The sequence below is a fragment of the Protopterus annectens genome, chromosome 2.part1 (genome assembly GCF_019279795.1).
Source record: "Protopterus annectens isolate FY-2018-M chromosome 2.part1, PAN1.0, whole genome shotgun sequence".
NCBI lineage: Eukaryota > Metazoa > Chordata > Ceratodontiformes > Protopteridae > Protopterus > Protopterus annectens.
The window spans coordinates 1,040,561,754-1,040,588,976 of NC_056729.1; positions in this window are offsets into that span (position 1 = coordinate 1,040,561,754).

Sequence of the window (27,223 nt, forward strand, 5' to 3'; positions counted from 1 at the left end):
GAGCTTTCATAAACCAAAATGCATACATCTGTCTGATGGCATGTTTTTCATCTTTTGTGTTGTAGACAATTTTTTGTACAGGATAATCTCAAGTAGGACTGCTGGTGTCAGTAGCTCTGGAATTACCGCATTCAACCTGAAATAGAGCTCAGAAGGCAGTCAGTCCCGTCCACAGGCCAGAAATTTGGATTCATGCTCTAATCCTGACATTGCAGTGCAGCTTAAAGTGGGGGTGGGTATTTATTTTTTACTGACTGGAGTAAACTGTTAATCCCAGAGGAACAGTTTCTGGCTTAGGCCTGAAGTAAGACAAAAAAAAGACAAAAAAAAAACAAAAACAACATGCTCACCAACATAATAGGTTCATAGGTTCATAGGTTCATACTAGGCTATCTGCCCTGGGGCAATTATAAGCCTAGCCTGATTCTGTATGGCTTACGCCACCCCTTGATTTGAGTATACTGTGCCCTTTTTAAGGTTTAGTTTACTGTGCCTCTGTCTAATAGTGACACGGGAGTAATCCCTGGGACAAACCTACGATCCCCCATCCACTTATCGAGATTCTTCTTGAAGAGATTCAGTGAGGTGCTCTGCCTCACATGAACTGGAATTCTATTCCAGAGCGAAGGGAGCCTCTGGGTTATGAACCTGTCCCTCCAGTAAGTTCTATTTATTTCTGTGCTGAGGTTCAAGTCCCTCGAGCGTGTGGCTCTAAGGGATTTAGATTTACTTAGGTGGAGCATGTCCATTAATTCTGGATTTGACATAGCTTTGTATGTCAGGCATAGATCGCCTCAAAGTAGGCGGTATGCAACTGAGTAGAGCTGGAGTTTTTTTAACCGAGCAGCATATGGCATCTGTTTGAGACCCTTGATACTCTTGGTGAGATACTTTGGGGTGTTTCTAATTGCTGCAGGTGTCGGGTAAGGTACATCCCAAAAGGGGCATTGTATTCTATGATGGGCCTGATGAGGGATGAATAAAGGGGCACGATTACCTCTCTTGATCTAGATGTGAAACCCTTCATGATGAGGTGGGCTATGTAGAAGGTCTTTCTAACCACTTTGACAATGTGGTTTTCAAAGGAGAGATTGCTATCAACTTGGGTCCCCAGGTCCCTAATAACTTTCTCTGTACTTAATGGGTTTCCGCCTATGTGGTAATTTGTGGGCACATTGTTTTTGCCAAAGGGTATGACTATACATTTTTTGGCATTTAGCTTTAAACCATGGCGCTGGCACCAGTTATCTGTCTCTGTGAGACCTTTTTGAAGGATGTTTGTGTCAGCTGGAGAGTTGATTATGGCACCCAGTTTACAGTCGTCTGCGAACTTGGTGAGCCATAGTCCTCCCACATTTGCCTGCACCTCGGAAAAGTATATACTGAACAAGAGTGGTCCCAGGACAGAACCCTGTGGGATGCCACTTGTGACTGGTTTCGAGTCTGACATGGCTCCAGCAACTCTCACTCTGTGGGTTCTGTCTTTGAGCCAGTTTGCGACCCATCTTGTGACATAGGGGTTTATATTTAAGCTGGATAGCTTATCTATGATGCCCGAGTGGGGTATTGTGTCAAATGCCTTTGCAAGGTCCAGATAGGCTGTGTGGACTACCTTCCCTTCATCTATGGCTTTGGTGACTGTTTCAAAGAAGTCAACCAGGTTCAAAAGGCAGGATCTGCCCTTGACAAAGCCGAACTGGGTAGAATCTAGTGTCTGTAGGTCCCCAATGTCTTTGTTTATGAGCTCCATGATGATCCTCTCCATAGCCTTGCAGACTAAGCTAGTCAGGCTTATGGGGCGATAGTTTCCAGGGTCCGTAGAGGCTCCACCTTTGTGGAGTGGGACCACTGTTGCTGTATGCCATTCTGTGGGCACATATCCTGTAGTGAGGCTGAGATTGTATAGCTGTTTTATTTGAGGGATTAGTTCCTCTTGTAGTTCATGTAGGACGCAACCTGGGAAGCCATCTGGTCCCATGGAAGCAGTGTTTTTGGCTTTGGAGAGGGCAGCCTTCACCTGAGCATCTGAGATGTTTGGGAGGCAGCCCTCTGCCGGGATAGATACTTGCTCTTTTGGGGGAGGGTGGAGAAGTTTGCACTGAACCTGTCTGCCAGGATATTGGCGATGTCTGTGGGTTCAGTGTATTTTTGTCGTTTAGAATCAACTCAGAACAAGTCTGGGAGTTGCATCCCAGGTTTCTAACATAACTGAAAAAGCCTTATGATTGTCTTTGGTGTCCTGTGCAATTTTTCTCTTGAAGCTGGCCTTGGAGGATTTTATGAGGATCGTAATTTTTGCTAGTACTGATCAGAGATGCCTTCCCTATTAGGGATTTTGCTCTATCATGTAGTAGCTTCCTTCTTCTGTTGTACAGTTTATTTATGGCAGGGGTCCACCAGACTGGACGCCTGCCTTTGGATGATTGGGTCTTGGTTTTGTTTGGGATAGCATGATCCATGCATTCCTGGAGATGTCCGTAGAATGCATTTATATAGGATTCTGCAGTTTGGGCTGTAGTTTCCACTGGCCCTGGGGCCTTGAAGGATTCCACTTCGGTTTTGAGAAGTGAGAAGTTCGCTTTTGAGAAGTTTTTCACTGTGGTTTTCTGGGCTGGGGTGGGGTCGGGATGTGGACATCCAGTGAAATTAATTTATGGTCTGATCTTACCAATGAGGGATATACTTCTGGTGTGGAGCATAGAGTCCCCATGTTGGTAATGATCAGGTCTAGTATGTTGTCCCCTCTTGTGGGATTTGTGACTAGTTGTTCCATAGCATTTGAGTTTATAATTTCCAGGAATCTTTGGGCTAAGGTGCTGGGGCTTGAGTAGTGCTTCCAGTCAATGTTTGGGTAGTTGAAGTTGCCCAATATAATGGTGTTCAGAGAGATCTTCATGTTCTCCAATGTTTTCAGGAAAGCCGAATGGGATTCCTGACTTTGAGAGGGTGGTCTGTAGGATGCTATGAACTGAAAAGCAGTCTTGCCCACTGTTAGTTGCACATGGATGGTCTCCGATACTTCGTGCAATGCCACTAACCTGGAGGTGTGGATATCCTTGATAAATATGGAAACTCCTCCTCCTTTTGTGGTTCGGTCCGGGTTTTGGGGCCGAAAAGCATGATATGAGGTATAGCCTGGTAGTGCTGGGGTGCTCTCTGGAGCCTTGAACCAGGTTTCTGTCACTGCACAGATATCGATGTTCTCCATACTGAGGAGAGCTTCGAGTAAGTGCATCTTGAGGTTAAGACTTCTAGCGTTTAGCAGCATTACCCTTAGTTTCTTGCTCCTTGTGCTGTCTATGGGGGTGGGTTTGACTTTTGAGCCTTGCCTAAAAAAGGCACTATGGGGGTGGCAAGAGCCTTTGCCAATATCCGAAAGCCCAGTGGTGACAGGTGCAAGCCGTCCCTAGCAACGCAACGTGGCTTGTCGAGCATGTCATCCCAGGCTAACAGACACTGGATCCCCTTTGAATGACACCAAAATTTTAGCCAATTGTTAAAATCGATCATTTTGTCTTTGTACTGTGGCATCATTCTAGGTGAGGGTAAGATGCTGCTCAAGGTCAGGGTCATACCAGCCTGGGCTACATGATCAGAGAGCTCCTCTATGTCTCTTTTCATGTAGTCCATGTATAAAATACATAAGTTAAACAAACCACTCACCAAGCAATAATTGCTCAATGTCCATTAAATAAAACAGACAGATGTATTTTATACATTATAGAATTCAAAGGAGTATTCAACAATAGTCAGTGTGATGTGGTTGCAGCAGAAATGAGCATTTACAAATTCCATGAACTGGAAACTTGAAGAGTGACGGGAGGTTCCTTATGCTGAACAAAGCACAAGTAAAAAAAAAGAGGGTGAAAGAACCAAAGGAGAAGGAAGTAAGAAGGGGGTTGTATTGATTGAAGTAGGAGAAGCTTAAAGGTTGAGAGGTATGCACTTACTCAAAAAAAGTAAAACTGCAAACATACTCACACACTGAGCCTGACACTGCTACTTAAGATATCTACATTATAATATTAGTCTCAGTTTACAGAATAAGGATATAACAAAGACCCCCCCCAAACACACAAACACATACAAGTTGACAACTAACTGCTGTTGTGTCTCATATCCTGAAGATACAGACTGCAGACTTGGACAACAAAATCTTTAGCAACATCCTCTGTCTGAAAATGCATATTATAGAGAATGTGTACAAGACAAAATTGCCACCTCACTCATAATACATAACAAAATATTTATAAAGCCTCTTCCACCATTTTCCTTCAATGCCATACAGTAAGACATTACTGTGTGGTGATAGTACAGTTCTGGGATCCCACAAATTCAGCCAGGCCTACTGATATCACTTAAGGCCACCTCAATTGGATCATAAAGTTTTCCATAACTTTTTCCAGATTGGAATGCTGGAAAAAGTACATAGCCTCTCTTAAAGATATTTATGTATGACATTACCTTTAGCTTACAACCTGTTGTGAGACAATGACCATAAAAATCCATAGCAAACTGTGTCATTGAACAGTCCAGTAAAATATGTGTGACATAAAATATTATATTGATATCCAGATCCTATCAGGGACTCTTTTTGCAGCAAAATGTTATTACCGTAATAAATTCCCCTGACTGATTAGTTTCTTCACTTCCAAACCAAATACCTTAAGCATGTAGGCAACTTGGTGTAACTTAAGAACAAAAGACCAACTGGCTCAACCAATGCCCTGTGCTGGTACCACAGACTAGGGCCCCAAACAATACTCCACTCAGGTATAGCTGACAAACTCAATGAACTGGGCATAAATCCCTACATAACTCGCTGGACTGACAGCTGGTTTACAAACAGTACTCAGGAGGTCAGGATTAGTGATACCACCTTGACTAAGAGACCGCTCACCATCAGGGTACCTTACGACTCCATGCCAGGTCTGCTTCTATTTGCCATCTAATTGTCAGAAGTAAAACCTTATGTCAAGGGCCTTTGGATAACCAAGATCATAGATGACTGCAAATTGGGAGCTATCACCTATTCTCCTCATGGCACAAATATCTTACAAGAGGGCCTAACACAGACAAATGACTGATGCAAAGTCATGGACTAAAACTTTATGCCAGGAAATGCATTATAGTGCCTTTTGGGAATACTGCCACTCAGGCTAATTACTCCATTAATAAGACACCTCTGATAGTTGACCCAGTAGTCAGGTATCTGGTAAGATATGTACACAGTAATCTGGCCTGTGACCAACATGTGGCCAAGGTAGTAAGAAAATGTTTCTGTGTCACCCAACTTATAAGTAAGGCCATTGCATCCATCATTTAGTATAATGCCCCCTTAGACATCCACCTGACCAAACATATGCAACAGTTGGAATGCCCACAAAGGTTCCTTACTAGGAGAATCCAGGGTATAAACACATTGTCCTATACATATTGCCCTATCTCTATACTCTGTCTCCTACAGGTTACAGAGAGGTGATCTATGCCTGGCATACGAGGCAGCCTCAAATTCAGCTCTGATGGATCCTTTGTACATCTCCAAAGCAAATAGCATTAGAACCGGTAGATCCAAGGATTTAAATTTTGCATGTGATATAAATAAGACATGTTGGTGAGACAGATATGTATATCAGGGAATCCATATGCTCTGGAACAGGATCCCCATCCATGCAAAGCAGAGTCCATTCCTAACCATTTAAGAGTAACCTTGAACAATGGATGGGAAATTAGAAATTAACCCCAGCTTTGGTCCCCATGTCTATGACAGACAGAGGTAGACAGTAATGATCAAACTAACAACCCCCCCACATAACGTCTAGGAACTTCCCAACTAACATAGCCCCCTAATAAATGCCCATGATGCATAAAGACACAATTGGGTTGGATTGCATGGCTGTGTTTATAAAGGCCCTGGTGGTCATTAACCTAGTAAATAACTATGAATCTATGAACCTAGAACATCAACTCTTCAAGTGAAAAAATAAAAATGTAAAAAATAAAAAAAAATGTCCGCTCCCTACTGCCACACCAACCAGGTGGCCAGATACACAACACACACCTTCTTTTCCCAGGCAGTCTGGACCCATTTCTGTGCCCTGCCCCTGCCCCTTCTTCCTCTCATTTTAGTAAAAAAAATATCTTTATTCCTTTTAAAGCAGTTGCTACAGTTTATAACCTTCACAGAGCACAACAGCACTCAGGTTTTAGTTAAAAAAATAAAATAAAGAACTGTTTTCTCTTTTAAACTGCAGCAAAATGTTTGCTACATCTTAACAATCAGGTGCTACAGTTTAGACCACACAGAGAGTGCTACAGTGCTCAGGACAGACAGCAAATGCAACACTGGCCTTTAAAAGATGGTATACAATTCAAATGTATTTGAAAAATAAAAAAAAGTTTTGAGGAAAAAAAAAAGACGGTATATATTGAAGAGCAATGGGGATTGGATGATCGGACCCCCCCTCAACACTTTGTGTCTGGAGCAGCTGCCTCCTTTGCCCTCGTCTAGCTACCCTACTGCTTAAGAAGATCTTAATGTCCTGCCCGAACCTTACTGAAATTGTCACCCCCATCATTCAGGCCAGGATGGATAAAAAACAGCAACATATCAGTAGGGAAGGGACATTATTGTGTTGATATGTACAAAAACGTCTGATTGTATATGGCGGAAGTCTCAGTGTTTGATACCACTGTACTAACCACAGATGTGGATGCCCTCTTCGTTCTTGTGCACTCGCATGAGTATGCATATTCTCTAGTCATCTGGGATATGCCTTTCTCTCCACATTGCTATAAATGCCCTCAGGAGCCATTCCTCCCCTATCTCACACAGAATCTTTATCATAGCTGCTGTGTCCTCATCTGAGCTTGCTGCTTTCCCTGACTTCATTTTCCTTGGTGTAGTTCTTACTTCTTCTATGGGGCACTCTTCTGCTTTCATTGTGGGTTGTGTCTGGGGCAGTACAGCTTCTATGGGGTTTTCTTCATTCAGAAGCTGCTGGAAGCACTCCTTCCATCTGCCTTTGTTGTTCTGTGGACTGATGAGCAGGTAGCTGCTGGCATCCCTTATGAAGATTGCCTGACTATCTTCTCTATCTTACTACCTTTGCTTTGCAACTTGATATAGTTTCTTTATGCCACCTACTGAGTCACTTTCCAGAAGTGGGTAGAATCCCTTTGATGCCTTGTTATTTGCTATTGCAACTCTTTTCTTAGCTTCTTTGTTAGCCATCCAGTGTTCTTTGTAGCTAGTTCATCTTTTCTATCTCCCATTTTTTCCTGCACTCCTAGTTTCTTTTGATGACTTCCTGGACTTCTGCATTCCACCATCAGTTTTCCTTATTTATCTTATTTCCATACCTGGCCCAGTAACATATCTGTTCTGTGGTCTTCACACATGCTGTTTTGAGGTGCTGCCATTCTTCTTACACTCCACCTATTTCCTCCTCTTCTTGGGGTGCCAGAGCCCTGAGTAATTCTGTGAGCTGCTGTGTTTTGTCTCCAGTCAACGTCCAGGTCTGCAGCTTGGCCTCTGTTGACCTTATAGCCTTCTCTGACCACTACTTACAGCTGATTGTGGCAACAAGTGTTTTATGCTGTGGGCCAACTATTCCACTGGGTGTGACTTTGCAATCATTGATTCTACCCCTATGCCCTTTCCTTACTAGGGGGAAGTCTACCTGAGTTGCATATTGGCCACTTTTGTATGTGATCTTGTGACTGTCTCTCTTTCTGAATCATGTGTTGGCTACTATCAAGCCATTTGCCAGAAAGAAGCCTAGAATGGCCTCTCCTTCTTTATTCCTATTAATCCACTCATGTGGACCCAGGCAGTTCTCATATCCTCTTCTGTCTTTCCTGATATGTGCATTCAAGTCACCCAATTCATGTTGTCCTGCTTTATTTAGTAGGTCCTACAACTGCTGTCTAAATGTACTCTCCTCTTCACTAACATAACCCTTCTGTTGACCATGAGTCTGTCATTAATTCTAATGACATCCCTTCATGCCTTATGAAACCTCTCCCACATCACAGTTCCCACATACCATTTCTAGACTGTCCTCCCCCTGAGTAGTAGACTCTGGATTCCAAGCTAATTGGCTTTGCTGCACTTCCCTTCCATCTTGTCTCTTAGATACAGAGGATGTCCAACCTCCTCTGTATCATCCTGTCATCCACTTCTAAGCTCCATCCTGTCAGTGAGCCTACAGTGAGTGTAGCAATCCTTACTTCATGTTTGGCAAGTTGACTGGATTTATGTCCATCTTTCACTTAACAGAGCTATCCCAGATAACCCAGGCTGGGCAAGTGGACACCAGCTGGCCAGTAACATATTGACCCAGGGCTCCTGGGCTTTATGGTAGATACACACTGGCCAACAGGAGCACATACACCCCTCCCACCATTAGCTTGGGTCCCTGACATAGGTCAGAGTAGGCCAGGTCTTCAACCCACTTATCACCTCCAAATACCCATACTCATTTGGCGAAATTAGTCAACATGACTGAATCATCTAGAGCCATATTTTATGCCACTGAGTGGCTAGACTTGCCACAATGAACAGTCAGTGATCCATGTTCTCCTGTCTTGAGGGTACTGTGGCATTACAGTAGATGCCCAAAGTGGTTGGTCTATACTACTCTTCCCTGTATAGGGCATCATGTAGAGTCTGTGTTGCTGCTCACAGCTCTATTCATTGGTGAGCTTGAGATAAAAACACTCAGCATGTTTTTCATAGGTGGGAGGGACCCCACAACAATAGAGGGAGAACATGGAAACTATAAACAAGCATTGGAAAGAGGTCAAGATCAAAACGTGTACTTTTTGCATGGGAGGTAAAGATTTTAACCATTATGGTAACTGGTTAATGGCTATTGTATCTTTAACACTTTACTCAGCTTTCCAGATGACATTTTATCATGAACAGATAGCAGGTCTGGGGAAAAGATGATATTTTTTGCCAATGAGGTATTAATAAGAGGAGAGTATGGCATAATAGTTAAGGTCTTTACCTCACAAATACAAGGTGCAAGATTTGATTCTTACCTCTGGTTATGAACTAAGCTTGTAATAATCTGCAGATTGATAGCCTAGCATTCACCTATACGTTGGTGCACAACCCATACAAGTCATATAAAGGAATATAAAATCTGACTGTTTCCATCAGGGGAAGAAGACAGAAGCATTAAATCATCCATATAAGTGAGAAAATCCCATATCAGCAACCCTTAATGCCAGAACTACAAAAGTATTTGTGTTTAAAATCCTAACAACAGATCCAAATGTAAGACACATTAGGCCCCCATGTTTAATGTTTTGGAGGTGTCACTGACTTGTGGCTGCTGTAAGACTGCTTTGGAAATCTACATTTAAGGTTTGCAATTTTGCATTGCTTTTAGTCCTTTACTCTTATTTATTGCAATTTGTTTTGATTTAAATTTGTTTTATCTAGGAGTTTTTAAAACTAAGTATGTAGGGAAAGTTAGGAAATATTTAATTTCTGTTCTCTGCCCTGACTACTGATAGTTTAAAGTAATGTGATCTGTTGGGGGAGCTCAGAAGTAGCATTTATTTTTTAAGGTTAGGAGAATCTTTTGGAACTACCACTAACCCCCCCCCCTGCTGTTGTGAGACACTTTTCCCACCCACTCAGCCTTTCTCTGTTGTGGTGTTAACCTCAGCGCCTCTTAAATGGCCCACCCCTTTTGTACGCTTGAGTTTGGTAGCTCCTCCCAGTCTCATTTTGCCTGCTTATGCTAGTGAGCACTAGAAGTTCAAACTAAGATGTCCTCTTAGATTATTAAAACTTCAGTTATTCACTCTTTCATATCCTCCTACTGTTTGGTGCTCACTGCTTTTGAAATCATAAACATATAGTCAAATCAATCAATCACCGGTACTCTACAGACCACATCTCAAGAGTCAGCTTGAGATTAGTGCTTCTGTTTTGCTTCGGGTGAGAGATGAGAAAAGTAGCAGCGGGACATTATTTTCTAGCCATCCTAGAGACTACCCGTCACTGGAAAGCCTGAGAACTATTTCCTAGGCACCAGCTTGAGATTAGTGCTACAGTTTTGCTTCTGGTGAGAGAAGGATCAAGGAGACATTGATTCATGACTGTCTATGATTGGGCAGCATGTATGGGACTTCCCTGACTGGTCTGGTTTTTGGACCATTGTGGAGCTTAGCTTTCTTACTCTGAGCTGTATGTGCTCTTTAGGGCCTCTACCAAGAGACAGTTGCAAGAAGCCTAGAGATCCATAAAACATTTGGGATGAAACTTGTGATTACCAAAGAGCCTGTCATATGCTTCTTATAAAAAACAGATTGGGATTAGTGCTACTGTTTTGCTTTTGGTGAGAGAAGGAGCAAAGGGGCATTGATTTTTAGCTGAGTGAGACCAACATTAGTAGTATTTAGTAGTTTTCAAAGAATGCTGGTTTGTGCTGCTTGGCAAGTTGCTCTTTGTTTGTTGACTTGATTGTTTGCTATAGACAGATAGCACCTCCAGTAAATCAGCTGCAAACCTAACAGGCACAACACCTCCTGCAGCTCACATTAATAAGCACCTAGAACTATGGATTTGCACACTCCAGCCATCTTTGTGGCCAGCTTGGTTGAAATGGAGATCCAAAAACTATATAGAAATTGTCTCGGGTTTACTGACAACCAGCTACTACTTAAACCAGGAGACACAGTGTGTGAAAGATGCACTTATACAATGTTATTGCAGGCAAAGCTCTTATATGAGGGCACAACAAATAACAAGCAGGTGGTAGGTACCACACCAGATTAAACAAAGCATACACAGCTCAGACCAAACACATAGACCTTCATATGCTGAGGCTGTTAAAAGTAACCTACCAATGCCACAGATACCTCCTACAAGTAACCTAAAAACAAGTACCCTCAGCAAACTCACAAACACTCAACTCAGGCAGCACCTACCATGAAACATATATGAAACCTACAACTAAGACTCACACTGACTCAGTTCAAAAGCTCGTAAGGCAAACCTTCTCATAATCCAATATCCTAGTGAGACAGACTGATGTACCACTTACCAGTCTGTGCAAGAGGGTCACATGGTCAGTTATCTGTCAGGTGCCAGCATTCATCACTCAAGTCCTTACACCACAAGTACACATATGACACAATCATAGTACATGCGGGTATAAATGACTTGAGATGTAACTCCCTAGACTAAGTGAAATGAGACATGATGGAGCTGTCTGAAATTGTGTCTGAGACTGGTATTTGAGCAGTATTTTACCATCACAAAGAATGATACCTCAATATGCACATGAGATCATTGTTTTCAATAAATGGCTTAGCTTCTAGTGTCATTCAAAAGGGGGTACAATATATATCATCCTGGGAGGAGATAGTAGACAGTCCTAACTGCTTTGCCAGTGATGGCCTGCACCTCTACCCCCAAGGCTTTTTTTGTATTGTCTAACCCATTGTACATCCCCATGTTGCCTTTTTTGGGCAATGTCAATCTTTTAAGGCTTCCAAAATAACAAATTAAAATCCAGATAATATTAGGGTATTGCTGCTCAATGCTAAGAGCATTAACAAAAAAATTTCACTCCCTACAAGAACTTTTTGCCCTGGAAAACACTAATATATGCATCATCACAGAAACTTGGTTTAAGAATGATGAAATCACTCTTTCATTACATGGTTTCAATACTTCCTCACTAAAGGCTTTTCATCCAGAAAAAAGGAGGCCATTGTCCCACTGCACTCATCCCTCATTAGACCCATTATAGAGTACAATTCCCCATTTGGTATGTACCTCACAAGACATCTGCAACAGCTGGAAAGGCCGCAGAAATACCTCACTAAAAGAATCACAGGCCTAAAGCAGATGTCCTATGCCGACCGTCTAAAAAAACTCCAGCTATACTATGTGGCATATCGTCTACTCAGAGGTGATCTCTGCTTAACATACAAGGCTATGTCGAACCCTGAGCTGTTGGACATGCTCCACTTAAAGAAATCCCAATCCCTCAGAGCCACACGCTCCAGGGATCTAAACCTTGTCATCACAATAAACAAAACATGCTGGAGAGATAGGTCCCCAGACTCTCCAGACTCTGGAATAGACTGCCCATACATGTCAAGCAGAGTGTCTCCTTGCCCCTCTTCTAAAGAAACCTTGATGATTGAATGGGAGATAGGAAATTCACCCCGGGAATCACGTCAGTCGCCCTGCTAGACAGCGGTCCAGGGAAGTAAATATTATGGGAAAAAACATCCAGGGAATTGTTATGGCTAGGCTTGTATAGGCCCTAGGGCTAATAGCCTAATACCAACCTATGAACCTATGAACCTATGAACATTAGATAATGCCACTAAAGAGGGTGTTGTCTCCATATTCTTAAAATAAATTACCTCCAAACTCAGTGGACAAGAAAATGACCTTGAAGTCTTCCACATCCAAATCCAATATACTATTAACAACCCCTTATCATATCAAAGCTATCGGACCCTCTCTATGTCCTCTTTGGCCCACACCTCCTACCTAATTAGTATGGAGTTCCTATGTATTAATCCCAACTCTGTTCTCCTAGAATACATCAACAATTCCTTTATAGACTGCGAGACTTAAACATTCTCAAACATGTATGATAAGACATTTCTGGACTTCATTAATCCAAACAACCCACCAGAGGCAATCAAATCCTGGATTTGGTCCTTATCAATATGGGGCAGCTTTGCACCCCACCAGCTGCAACTTCCTCCCTTGTCATTTTGGACCACAAATCAATTGCATTCATCATAAGACTGAACTCTACAGCAACTTTTAATTCCTTGGTATTCAGAGATTACGCAAATTCAAAAGCTTTTTCCATCTTGATGACCCCACTGCTTATGCAGAATCCTTCACTGCCAGATTCTATGCAAAAATAGATAGCTGTATAGATACATCTGCTCCCTTCAGATACAAATTCAAAACCAAATTCAAAAATAAACTCCTGTGGGTGACTTTAATGTAAACAGGCTCTATAATATGCCAATTTAATTTAACTTTCAAGATGCCAGAAATGCTCTTGCTGAAGTAAACATAGAACTCCAGACCCTGATCAAATCAGCAAAAGATATTGATAAGATAAAAGTAGCCACCGAGGCAAGGGACAAACACCAAGCCTTCTTTAACCATGGTAAAAACCTTAGAAATTGGTCTAAAAATGACCCACCTAGGCAGATAGCCTAGTACTTAACTATGAACCTATAAACAATGTGGAGGCCTATGCAGAGCTATAGCAAAATTTATCATATACTTTGACCCAGAGGACATTGCAATTCTACTAGCATAGAAGTTTAGCTCAAAATTCATCTCCCTTTCCCCTCCAGTATTCTTAGATTATATAACTCCATCAACACCCCCCTCAAATCTCCCAAGAAGAAGTTCTCAAGGCCTTACCTAAAGACAGGAGCACTACCTCTATGTGGCTGGGCAACATGCCAGGCTGCCTACTAGTCAAACTGAAACACGACTTGTCAGACCCCCTACAGAGGCTATTCAATGTCAATCTCAAAACAGACTTCATGTCAGACTAATGGAGGATAACATAATTCAATCCCTTGCACAAAGGTGGAGTCTCAACAGACCTTGGTAACTGTAGACCAATAAACTTGTCCAGACTCATCTGTAAGGCTAAGGAAAGGATCATTAAGGAATTAATTAATAAGGATATAGGTAACCTAGAGACTCTTGAGCTGAGTCAATTCAAATTTATCAAGGGTAGATCCTGCTTACTTAACCTGGTCAACTTCTTAGAAAAAAGTTACTGTAGCAAATTATTACACGTAACATATCTAGACTTCACAAAGGCATTTGATACCATACCATATTCAGGAATTTAAGATATGCAATCTGAGTTAAATGTAAATTCTTGTGTAACCCATTGGATAGTGAGTTGTCTCACAAATAGAACCCGAGATATAATGATGGGAGATTCTACCTCCACCAAAAGGCCTGTCACTATTGGTCTACCTCAGGGTGACTCTGTGCACTACTCCTCTTTGGCATTTATTTATCGCATGTCAAATCTGATGGTAAGAGTTTTTAGATGAGCAGGTTTGCTGATAATCTGGACTTGGTGCCATCATAAACTCTGTTACAGCCTTACTCAACCCCATGCAAGTGAGACAGGGTGCACGGACTAAACCAACACATAGTCAAGCACACAAAATAGTCCAGTTGGTGTCAAACAAGGGACTAAAACTAAATGTCAATAAATGTATAATTGTATCCTTAGGCAAGCATGACTCATATAACTGTAACATTGATGATACACCCCTGAATATTGATCCCATACTCAGGGATCTGGGAATAGCTGTAAACACCAGAAAAGCCAAAAAAACACAAACTGGATAAAAAAGCTAGGAAATCACTCCACTGGTCACTCACAAGTAAAAAATAAAGTCTGTTTTATTAAGCGCTTTTCATCTCTCCTTATAGGGAGACTTCAGATAACAGACATAAAATATTGAAATAAATGTTACAGTTAATAATATGTGGATGTCATAGGGAAGGGTGGCTTTAAATGGAGGTGTGTGTTAAGTGTCACATGATTGATGATTTTTATTTAAACTTTGCATTTGTACATGTCTGTTATCTGAAGAAGTCTCCCTATAAGGAGAGATGAAAAGCGCATAATAAAACAGACTTTATTTTTGACTTGTGGGTGACCAGTGGAGTGATTTCCTAGCTTTTTTATCTGGGAACAGATATTGACAATGAACTGTCCTTTAGTTACCACGTATCCCCTGCTGTAAGAAAGTCCTTTTTCATTGCACAGATTATGTCTAAAGGTATGGCATTAAGGTTTAGAGATGCAATGATTCTGTTGTGCTTGGCACTTATTAGGCCATTCATTGAATATAATGCTCCTTTCATTCTGTATTTGTTCAAACACTTGTCAGAACTAGAATAACGACAATGCTTCCTCACTTAGCAAATCAATGGTCTAAATGATAAAAAACTATGTGGATCAAAGCCTTGTCCCTCTTTTTGATGTTATACAGGTTACTGAGAAGTGACATCTGCTTTGCAAATAAAGCCTCAACAAACCCTATTCTGTCAAATGTATTACACATTGGTACGCGGTGGTGGTGCTGCAGTAGCGTTGTCGCCTCACAGTTAGACGTTGCCCGTTCAATTCTCAGTTAGACCGTCTTCTGTGTAGCGACATGCGTGAACGGGCATTCCTTCGTTGAAGGTTGTGCGTTAGGCCCGGCAAGCCAGTATGTAAAACTCTACTGCCAATCATTAGCAGACTGGAGTTCCACTGTGGCGACCCCTAACTGGAAAAAGCCGAAAGACACAAACAAACATCCAATGATGGCATAAACATCTGCTTCAGGGATCTTAATCTTTCTTGCAACATTAGTATCACATAGAACTACCCTTCTATGGAACCATCTTCAACTCCACATAAAGCAAAAGTACTTCTCTTACTGTACTGAAATGTAATTTGGACAAAAGGATAGGTAATTGTAAATTCTCCCATTGTTTAGCAGCATTGTTCCTCCTGGATACTGGCAATATATAAATGTCCCAAAATATCCTTGCTATGCTATGCTATGGGTTATTTTACACAAAATATAAGGGTTAAAAAGTACCATAGACATTTAATATTAGGCTTCTTAAGTCCCTCGCAGATCAGTAGCCTAGTAAGTATGTATGAACCTATGAACCTATTTCATTAGACTATAATTTGCCAACGACCCATTTATTTGCACTTAGAGTAATTTATATACAGAAAGCTGAAAAAGTAAATTAGTGTATCTGAAGAACTTTAAAATTTCATCAACAATGATAAAATGCTGATTTTCATAGAACCAAAGGTGTGTGTAATATCCAAGGAAAGCCTCTGAATGTGTAGCATGCGGTGCAGAAAACACCATAGAAACAAATGCTGAAGCAGGAAACAGACTTCATTACATTCAGTAGTGCAAAATAATTACTATCAGCTACCTCAAAAAAAGTGATCAGCACATACAATCTGGGACAAATGTCACACTACTATTTTACCACTACTTTCACAACCACTTGTAACCAGCATTTAAGAAAACAAAGTTTATTTACCTAAATTAAATCTAGAACCATCTGCTTTCTTTAAAAAAAAAAACAACTTTAATAAATAAGGTTTTACCATTGATCCAAAATGAAGAGCTAGTTTCCATTATTATATTATTATTATTATTATTATATATATTGTTTATAGTTTCCAGAATGGTCGGGGTGGCATAGAGAGGAGACTTCTCCATTCGGCAATGCTACCCAGTTCCAAATTACAAACCCGCTCCTGGGTATGATATTATACGGGGAGGCAGAGAACACCTTTCGTTTCCCCTCATGATACCAAAGAACCACATAGCTTGAAAACCTATTACTCTAGAAGATAATGAGATTACCGCTGATTTTATCAAAATATAACAATTATACTGCATTGTTTGACTTTTTAGTTTCACTGTTTGCTCAGTTTGTCTCTGTAACCATAGCAACAGTGTGATACTGATCAAAGATTTATATACATCTGAAAAGCATTATGGATAATTAAAATATCTTTCCTCTTTAAAGAAAGGAAGCTGTATCCTATTTACATTGCGATTTCACTACAGCTTAGTTCCATCTGCAAGCACTATTTGAGAACATGCCTTTCTAGGAAGAAAGAAACTAGTTGTGATGCATTTAACATGGAAATAAAGACATTTATACATTAATTTAGGTAGTGAGGCATTATGAGCTCAGTATTTCATAATGAAATTGTAGGGATTTTCAGCTCTGAGAAAGATTTTCAGGTAGCCATCCTTACCAACAAAATGAAATGCAACAACATATTTTTTGCATCAAAAATTGTATAACTTGTTACTGTATATAGTAAGGAGGTTCTATCCAAATTCAAAGGTTTGTTTTTTTAACACTTATAGAACATGACCAATACACATTAAATTAATGGGGACTAAGAGAACATTATGCCCAACTTCAACAATCAAGCTTGCTAGGCAAACTAAGACAGTGGGTGTACATTAGCAAGGGTCACCAACCAAGGCTGATGGAGAATCCCATTAAATGGAATGGAAAGTGTTCAGAAAGATGAAGCACCACCTGTATCTGAGACTAGGTACTGCAGCCAGTGCCAGGTGGGAAGCTAGACCATCAGGAGTGCATAGTTCCACACATAGAAGATGCCGTACTGCAGGCTTTAGGAATCAGGGAGAGCCTGTGACCACAAGCATAAGCAGATGTGTAAATTTCAAGCAGTCTTTTATAAAACTGCTTTGGATATGGCACACAGTGCTCCTTTATTAAAAATAGACTTAATTCCCTGGTTTCCTAGGGTACTTGCATGCTTGTTCCTCTTCTAAGAGAGAGAGAATGCAGGCATGATAGCCACATTGGTCATTATGCTTCATTCCCCAGTCCACCCTACAGGAGGACCTGTTGAAATAGATGGCCTCATGGCCTTGAAGCTCCACCTGTATGTCAGACCTGGTCTCTGCCTGCCATACCAGATCTGTTATACAGATGGAAGAGCTAGCTACACTAGAAAATATTGGCCAGACCCAGCCAGACTTAACACTTGCTTTAGAACATGACCAATACACTTTAATCAACTTCACGAGGAACAATGATATGCTGCCTTCTTAGATATTCTCGGGTAAACCAAAAAATGTATGTTATCACACCTCTCACAGTTTTGTAAATAATCTACTTTAGTTTTAAAAGAGACAATTTTTTTTTTTTAGTAAGTAACATTTGCTGAGATTATAATGCCACTATTCTTCCATCAGGTACACAGCTGCATTCTCTAAAATACTTGCTTTAGTGGCTCTTTCTGTTAAAGCAGATTTAATGCTTATGTATTGGTGTTCTGATAATTATTGGAAGTTAGTTAAAGCTTCTAAAAAGTTTGTAATAGCTATTGCAATGTCACTAAGACTTTTTTCTTTTTTTAATTTTCCCTTTTTTGATGACCAGGTAAGCCAAAAGGGAAACTACTCCTTTTCAAGGGCAACCCAGGGCTCCTGCTTGATTAATAGGAATGCACAAAGTCACATAGAAGGCAAATGAAGGTAGAATAAATCAAACTCTGTACCCCTTGGAAAAAGTGTCTATCTTATGAATCCTCTTCACTAACTGCCAAAATGGAGCAATATAGTCTACAGCACTGGTTCCTGAAATAACTCTATCATATCGAGCAAGGTTATAGCTTATGTTACCTTCCATATGCACTAAATTGCATTGCTTTACTCTGAGGCTCTCAGACTTAATAGAGGGAAGGTTCATAAAAATTCTCAGCTTCTTTGATTTTTGGTGAACAGTGCCTCAAAACTGGTTTTCTAGTACAGATTTGTTAAAGGCATGGCAAAAGATCTAGATATGATAGATTGTCATACTACCAAATTGTCTAAATGACACTTTTCCATATTACTATAATGCTAATGAAGGCTCTAATATCATGGAAAGGCCTGTATCAGCGAATAGCATTTTATCCCAACATGGACTCAGAGTTACTAGCTCTGCTCTCCTACACCTTAAATCCATAACATTGTGATGAAGAACACTCTCTGGTAGTCTCTAATGCATCTTCTCAGTATACAACATAGTGACCATTTGACCCATGACTTTCTGTGGTTTCCCGTTGAAGATGTCAAGTTCCCAAGAGACTTATCATGTTTCTGTCCAACCTGCAGTGTATAATGTACTAGTAACATGTAGCAAGCTGTTTTTGGATCATCCAATACCTCTAGCAAATATACAAATTCACAATGTGGTAGTTCATAAGAGTCTATATCTTTAAACATGGGATGCAATGTAGAAATACTGTCCCTTCACCATTAATACTGATACTTTCTATTTCACCATCTCCACAATCTGTTTCTTTACCATTCACATGTGGTGTCACACTCTTGGAGGTGGAAGGAGGAAACAGTTCCCCCAGTGTTCCGGTTAAATGAGCCCCAGTCAGAATGAATACTACATTGGCTTCTAATAAAAAAGACTATGCCTAATGAGACAACTTCACTCAAGAAATATAAATAAAGAAACTTCTTTATTAACCATGCTTTGTTAAGATGTAATAATCAAGGAACAAAGAAGAAGGACAGGAGAATGATTGGGCAACAGGACACAGAGGGAAACATAAAGGGGAAGGAGGATTTTGACAAGGTCCTGGACAGCACCCAGGTACACACAGAGCTAGGGTGACATGAAAGTCATATAAGTAATCACTGCAAACAGATATACAGGAAGTGACCAAACACATGATAACACCAAGCAGAAGAGGTATTTCAGTACAAAACATAAGTCATTCCAGTTTGTAGAAATTAAACATGCTGGAAAATGGTAACACTTGGAATAGCAACTGTAAAAAAAGAGCAATGAAATGTATTAACATATTTATTAATATTAGAAAGGTCTGATTGTGAAGAGATCATATGCAGGTGTGGTTTGGAAAGAAAATACAAATATGTAATGCTAAAATAAATCGATGAGTAATCTTATACTAAAGAAGATGCAGTATAATTAAAAACGATAAAAACATCAAATTCTAACAGTTTAGCACATAACACTAACTCAGATTGACGTGCATTTGAACACTTTATGTGCACAGTAACTCATGAGCCATTGGATACAGATTCATCCTTAATTTACATCAAATACCAGTCCAGACCCAAATTACTATGTAATACAAATAGCTGTGCAGTCAACAATTAATATTGCAGGGGTGTCAGACAGTGTGCCAAATGGTAATGAGTTTGACTGTATGCTCTGGTGGGTAAGGACTGTGAATCATGAGAACAGTGAGTGCATTTTTTTTGAACAGAGGAAGTTTGAATATTTCTCAGTTAGGCAAATGGGACTAGGTTGGCAGAATTTACAAGTGTGTGCAGGTTAGGGTAAGCGATAGGTAAGGAGATAGATTGTATTTGTGTGTGTGTGTGTATGTGTGTGTGTGTGTGTGTGTGTGTGTGTGTGTGTGTGTGTGTGTGTGTGTGTGTGTGTGTGTGTGTGCATATGTGCGTGTGTGTGTGTGTGTGTGTGTGTGTGTGTGTGTGTGTGTGTGTGTGTGTGTATGTGCATGATTTTGACTATGGGAGTAAGTTTGCTAAAGGGCAATTCTTTTAACAGTGTGGTGATAAATGTTTTTGATTCTGTGTGCTAGTGTTTCAGCTTAGGGTTAGAGTAAAGGTTAAATTAGTGGGTAAAATGGGTAAATTTAATATTGTGCACATGTGATATTACATCTGTCTGTGTCCTAGTGCCTTGAAGTACTGTTAGGGAAAGGGTTTTTGTAAGTTAATTTGTAGGGTTGGGGCTGGCAGAAGTGAAGGTAGGGTAGGGCTAAGGGGACAACTGCCCTAAATGCAGAGTATTAGGGGGCAGGGTTAGATGATCTTGATCACTCTTTAATCCCTACCAGCTTTCAAAACACGGTTTTGTATTTGTAGTCAAACCTAAGCCCTGTAACATTCCCTGTGTGGTCTAAATTGTAGCAACTGCTTGCTACATTGCAGCAAGCAGTTTTCTATATTTTAAAACACTTTTTAACCTGAATCCTGAGAAGTGTAGCACTCCCTGTAGAGTATAAACTGTAGCAGACTGCATGCTACATTGTAACAAGCAGTCTGCTACAGTTTAAAAGTTAAAAAAATCCTTTTTTTGAAGCTGAAAGCTGAGCATTGTAGCATTCTCTGCAGGGTATAAAGTTTAGCAAATGCTTGCAACATTTGTTGCAAGCATATTGCTACAATTTAAACGAAAAAAAAAAAATAACAAAAATATGAGGAAGAAGGAGGGTTGGGAGCAGGGTGTAGAGACTGAATCTGACTGGCTCTTGAGTCAGGATGGAGGGGCCTCTGGCCACCTGATTGGTGTACCAGTAGAAGGAGCAGAGTTTTTTCTCTTCTCTTGAAGAGCTAAAGGGTTGTGGTGAAAATCTATGTGACTGGCACAAGGTACAAGTTGAACCAGCTATACCTCTGAGGACAGGGTTATAGTCAATATGCATGAGTAAGGTCAGGTAGTAGATGAGGCCCTTCTGTCTACTTTATTCATGTGTGCAGCCCACTGCCTCACCATACTCATGTGTGCTAACTCCAACCCTGCCCCCTACAAATTAACTTATGAAAACCTCTTTCCTTAAGAGTATCACTATTCAGAGCAATTTGGTCTGAAGTGATTGTTAGGGTTATGGTTAAGTGATCTAAAAATTAGACTGTTTGTTTTCCCTTTTCGATCCATTGGTCTTTGATGTCTTTTTTCAGGTAAGTTTTGAAGTGTCAGCAATAATGTATTGCACACCAATGTTTGTGTACTTTGATGTTGTGTTGCATAAGCCATTGTAGCTAACCCTAAAGGCATGCATACAAAATGTATAGTAACAACTGTCAGCATGTTTACTGGAATATAGGTATGCTGGATGTAGTAATCTAAACAAATACACCATTAGTTCTTCAATAAAAAATGGTATACAGTCTCAAAATATTAATAATCAAATGCACCACTCAGTAAAAAGTATGCTGAATTTCTCTGAGGTTATTGTTATATTATGACAAAAACTGATATAATTCTTTTGGCTGTTGCTGCTATGATTTAATTGATGTATATTATTTTATGAATGCAATAATTTTTCATAATTAATTGTAATAATGCTAGCCTTTGGTCCTTAAGAACTATGCTAAACTAACACTTATTACATGTGTAGCACAAAGCATCTCCTACATGTAAAAGCGTGTTGCTAGGGTATATGGATCTTAGGAGACTTGTGGGGCAGTAAGCATTTTGCCATCTTTAATGGACCATGTGTGGCACAGTAGTTTCCTTCTCCAACTGGGAGGTTCAAATAATCTGAGACTGGTCTAACAATTAATGGAACTGAAGAAAAAATAGTAAATTATGTAAAGCAACATGACTAATTTGACGTACACAGTTACTGTCTTACTAGAGAGTGAAAAAGAAATTGGGTGGTAATCATAGTCATAACCAAAATGCTTTAAGGCTAACCACCCTGTCTGTAAATGACCATAGGTAAGCCACGATTCATAGAGGCCACTTTTGCTAAAGAGTGATGGTTGTGAATAAGCTTATACAAATGAAGTCATAATGAGATGTAAATGAGAAATGATGTAAAACAGCTATTGTAATGATGCACTCTCTTGTTTACCTGTGGTTCATAATATAAAGAGGAGTCTCGTATATCACATCTACTTTTGCAATCTGAGGAAATGCTGTCACCTGCTGCAAGCTTTGCTATTTCCCATCCTGAGCCAAAAACTGCTTGCTCCAAGTGTTGCTTGCTGGACAAAAAGATAGAGATATAAGCAGAACATAACCCACTACAATTTTGGTAATCAGGATATACTTGTACAATTAACCTGAGTTCATACTTTGCATTTGAATGAAAACATATACATTTTTTGTGTATTATGCAATGTTTTGTCAGTTTGATCTATGTTATCGATTGAAATACTGCACACCAGATTATTTTATTTTATCATACACAATAATTTGTGGTCCCAGAGACAAAAAAATCTGATCATTTGTACAGTGGTGAAGATGAAGTTGCAGCAGTGTTTGTTTACATGCTAGAATTCTTGTTTTAATCTGTAATTTTGCTATTAGTGTTTCCCTGAAAACTTGTGTGTTACTGTTCTTAAGCTGTAGGTAACTGCCAGCTGTAACAACATCAATGCATACAGCATTAATGGTGTTAAGCATTGCAATCTTACGCTATGACATGCAGCTTTGCTTCAACAGTTCCATGAGGTTTTAATTAGTACCATTTACTTCAATAGTTCCATGAGGTTTTAATTAGTACCATTTGCTTCAATAGTTCCATGAGGTTTTAATTAGTACCATTACAGGTATGAAATGCGTACAGAAACAAAGTGCCCTACCCCCTTTTGTTCACCTCCAAGTTAAACATTGACCTATATTTGGGAAAGTCAGATTGTAACTAACAGAAATGCCACACTTGAATCACAGTAGGTGAAGATCTCCTAAAGATAGACTAAATAATGGTGCAAGTGATTTTGAAGAGGGGCTATTATGAGAGCTGAATGGTGAGCTGGTCAGATGTTGTGACCTACTTCATGCAGGTGATCCTGTAGACACAGACCTGACAGTGCTGTGGGACTGCATAAGCAAACCTGAATGAGAGGTTCTCCTAGATGCAGATGAATGCTGACATCATCATCATCAGCCCCCTTTTTTCCATTTTTTTTCTACATGGGGTCGGGGTATCATGCTAACTGGCACCAACTCTCTTGATTCAGTGCCACACTCCTGCCTTCTTCAACATTCAAGCCGGACTGCCACAGATCTTCTTTCACACAATCCATCCACCTCTTTGCTGGACATCCTTGCTTCCTCTTACCTTCTTCTTGTTTGTCCCAAATCTTCCTCACCAGATTGTCTTCTGCTTTTCTACACATGTGCCCAAACCACCGTAATCTGTTGTCTTTGATCTTTTCTGCTGACATGGCCTGCATGAAATATGTTGTGCTTATTCCCCCAGACTAATTACAGTACTTTATTAAGACGCACTTGATGTCTCATGTGATTAGACCCATGTGTCCAGACAGTACCCTGTCCTCTTCCACTTCCAAGAGTGACTCCTACTTGAGTCTGGTAAGTCCTAACTATTGTACAAATGGAGATGGCCAGAGATGCTTGGTGTGTCACCAGACTGTCCATCAGTGTGATCTTGTCATTTTGTCTGCTCTGTGCCATTTCCATGTAGTGCTTGGAATCATCATGCATGCCCTAGAGGACACTGCTCATTTCCAGCTGACTCTTTGTAGCAGTGCTCTGCGCCCTAAGAATGTCACAGCACATTTGCTACTGGGCAGCTGAAGCTTTACATTTTTTTATGGGGTAGCTGTGAGAAATTCCTGTGCCTGGCTCTCGTTTGTAAAAGTGTCACTGTGGATACTGTTACCTTTGAATCCCTGCCATCACCCTGAACGTCTTCATCTGGGTTTGAAGATACTGATGTAGAAGTATATGGATTTTCTCTCTCTCTCTCTCTACAAGCATGAGTGTGATGTCAGCATGTGCCTGACTTTGTGATGCACTGTCACTTCTTGCAGAGTAATTAACATGCTGCAGGGAGTGAAATCCTACCATTAAACTTGGAGACTGTGTCACTTTCCAGAGGCTGTCTCATAAACATAACAATGTCAAGATCATCATCATCATCTTTTTCTTCTTCAACAACCATTTTGCTGCAGATATTCTCCAAATATTGATATTGTGGAACTGTTTGCATTTGCTGATGATCCTGTAAAAATTATTTGAAAACATTACTAATAAAGAAATAGCATACACTACTGTATGCTTGATAAGGAGGCATGGGAGACACTTACCATGCACACTGCCTTCATTGTCATTTTATGTAGATGTGGAAGATTCATTTGTTAATATTAATTGCTCTCTGTTTAATGTAAATTGCATGTCAGCATTCACTTCTCTGTGAGTATATATGTGTATATACATACATACATATATATATATATATATATATATATATATATATATATGCCGAATGTTCACTTACTCAACTTTCATATTGCTGAGATGCAAAGGCCAACAACCCCATAACACTGACATCCTGGGACACTGACTTTCCACTCAGAAGTAATCACTTGGCCACCATGTTGAACCTATCCCCATACCACCATGGTAGTGCGATCTCACAGTTGGCATATTTCGTTGAGGAGGTGGGGGTGAAGCTCCCCATATGGGTGGGTTTAGTTTGTTTCGGTTTTACTGTTTTTATCAGATTGGCCAAGCGGTTATTTACCTGGAGTGGAAAGTTGGCGTTCTGGGTTTTCGGTGTTATGGAGTTATCAGCCTTTTTGCCTCGACAATATGAAAGTCGGGTAAGTGAACATTTGGTGTACTGAAATAGACCTATATATATATATATATATATATATATTTTTTTTTTTTTTTTTCCTTTTTTTTAAACTAACCTTCCTGGGCAGATGAGTGCTGCTGCTGCAGACAGTGATAATAGCCAGTGCCCACTCTACCTCTGATTATTCTAGTGTAATTATCTTCTGTGTCATAGGCATCCCCATGGATGGAGAGGAGGTATACCTCATCTTGTGTTGACTGGATCATTTTTGGATCCCCCTTTACTGGTATGGACAATTGCATTTTGCTTCTCTTGCTTCAAATACATCCTATCATATCATTTGCTCTCTTCTTGCACTTTGTTAATATGTGTTTTTTTTTCACCAACTGCATTAATGTCCCTCTCAGCTTGTTTGAGCACTCCCCCCTTTACCTTGCCATTGGCATATGTCCTAGGGGTTACCATGAGGATGTGGTTTTCCTCATGGCTGAAGTTGTCCTTTCACTGCCTTGATCCCTTGTTCTGCATCATTACTGCACATAAAATATTATGCCAGTCATACAAAAAAAAAACACAGAAAAAACTTTTGATGTAATCATCAGTCAAACAATAAAACAATGAAAGCATGTCTGTCATCCTCATAAAAAAGTTAGGTAACACAAACCCCATAAATTTATACACATGCAGAATTTCAGTCCCGCCAAGTAAAGTTGTACTACAGTAATGTCTGTACTCTCCTAAATGCATTTACAACAGTGAAGCAACTAGTTTGTGAACATATTCATCCTTCCCCAAGACCCTACCATTGTCTTGTATTCATAATACTGTCATTTTTCATAGATCAGTGACACTTGCACCAACTAAACATCCTTGCCAGTTCAGTACTTCACAATTAAAACACTGAATTTCTACATTGTACCCACAATTACTAAATTACCCTAAGTTTTTCTCAGTGATCACTAATCTTTCCCACTACTGCTGTAATGGTTTTCCATTTACAAATGTCACCTTTATGGGTCTATATCAGTTTATCAAAAACTTATACTGCGAATGCCTTTTCATTAAACCTTTTTCATCGAACCGTTAAATCAGCGAAACATTTTCCCAGGGAAAGAAGATAAGTGGCCATTTTTACACATTTGCCCTTTTCCACAATGTAGTGCGATCTTGGAGTTGGTATATATAATTAGGGAGGTGTGGGGGCCCCAGTCCCCCATATTCGGAGGTGTGGGGGGTTTCATTTGGAATGGTGTAATTTTTCTTTTGATTACCCTGGTGGCTAAGTAGCTTTTTCCCCAGGGAAAATGTTTCGCTGATTTAACAGTTTGATGAAAAGGGGTTCGATGAAAAATGTTCGATGGAAAGGCTTTTGACAATGTAAGTTTTCAATAAACTGATATAGACCTCTACAGTATTTACTAAAGTCGTACTATGCACCTCATGTAACTGTGGTGGTGGTGCTGCGGTAGTGTTGTCGCCTCACAGTACGACGTTGTCCTGTTCGATTCTCAGCTAGAGCGTCTTCTGTGTGAAGACATGTGTGAAGACATGCGTGAATGGGCGTACCTTCATTGAAGGTTGTGCATCAGAGCTGGCAACTCAGCACGTAAAAAATCTACTGCCAATCATTAGCGGACCAGAGTTCTGCTGTGGCGACCCCTAACCGGGAAAAGCCGAAAGACACAACAACAACATTGTACTATACACCTCATATGATTAAACCAAACAATTTTTTGGAGTGCACTAATTAGTTTTACACCATTTGGAAATGTTTCATATTAATTTACAACATTTCAATTATTTTTTCTTACTTTAAATAGTCCACAGCTCACCAAGGCATTTGCCACCTAACACTACATGAGGCATGTATAAATAAAATTCAGATGTAATTCATCAGAAAGGTAGCTAAGGCAATGCACAGCTTCAGTAACAGACTGACTTTTATCTACCATATAAATGAAATGTGAATATATTCCTTTAAAAACATGTAGGTGGCAAAGCATTTCTGGTAAAATCAAACTTGCCAATAATAACCTTATCTGGTCTAATGTCCCTGCTAGTTAAATTGGTTTGGTTAAGGTTATGTCACATCCCAGAAAGAATGGTTCTATACCTGTGAACCACAGCCCTGCTGATACATTCTTTATTCTGGTTCTGTCACTTTGAATGATGGCAGTATCAATAAAGGCATAAGGCCATGCTCTAATCTTGTCAGATATTGATTATGGTCTAAACCAGTGATGGCAAACCTTTTGGGTTTGGTGTGTCAAAAACTGGGAAAATGCCTATCTTGACTCTGTTGCCATGTCACCCCCGCCCCCCCAGAACAAAGGAGA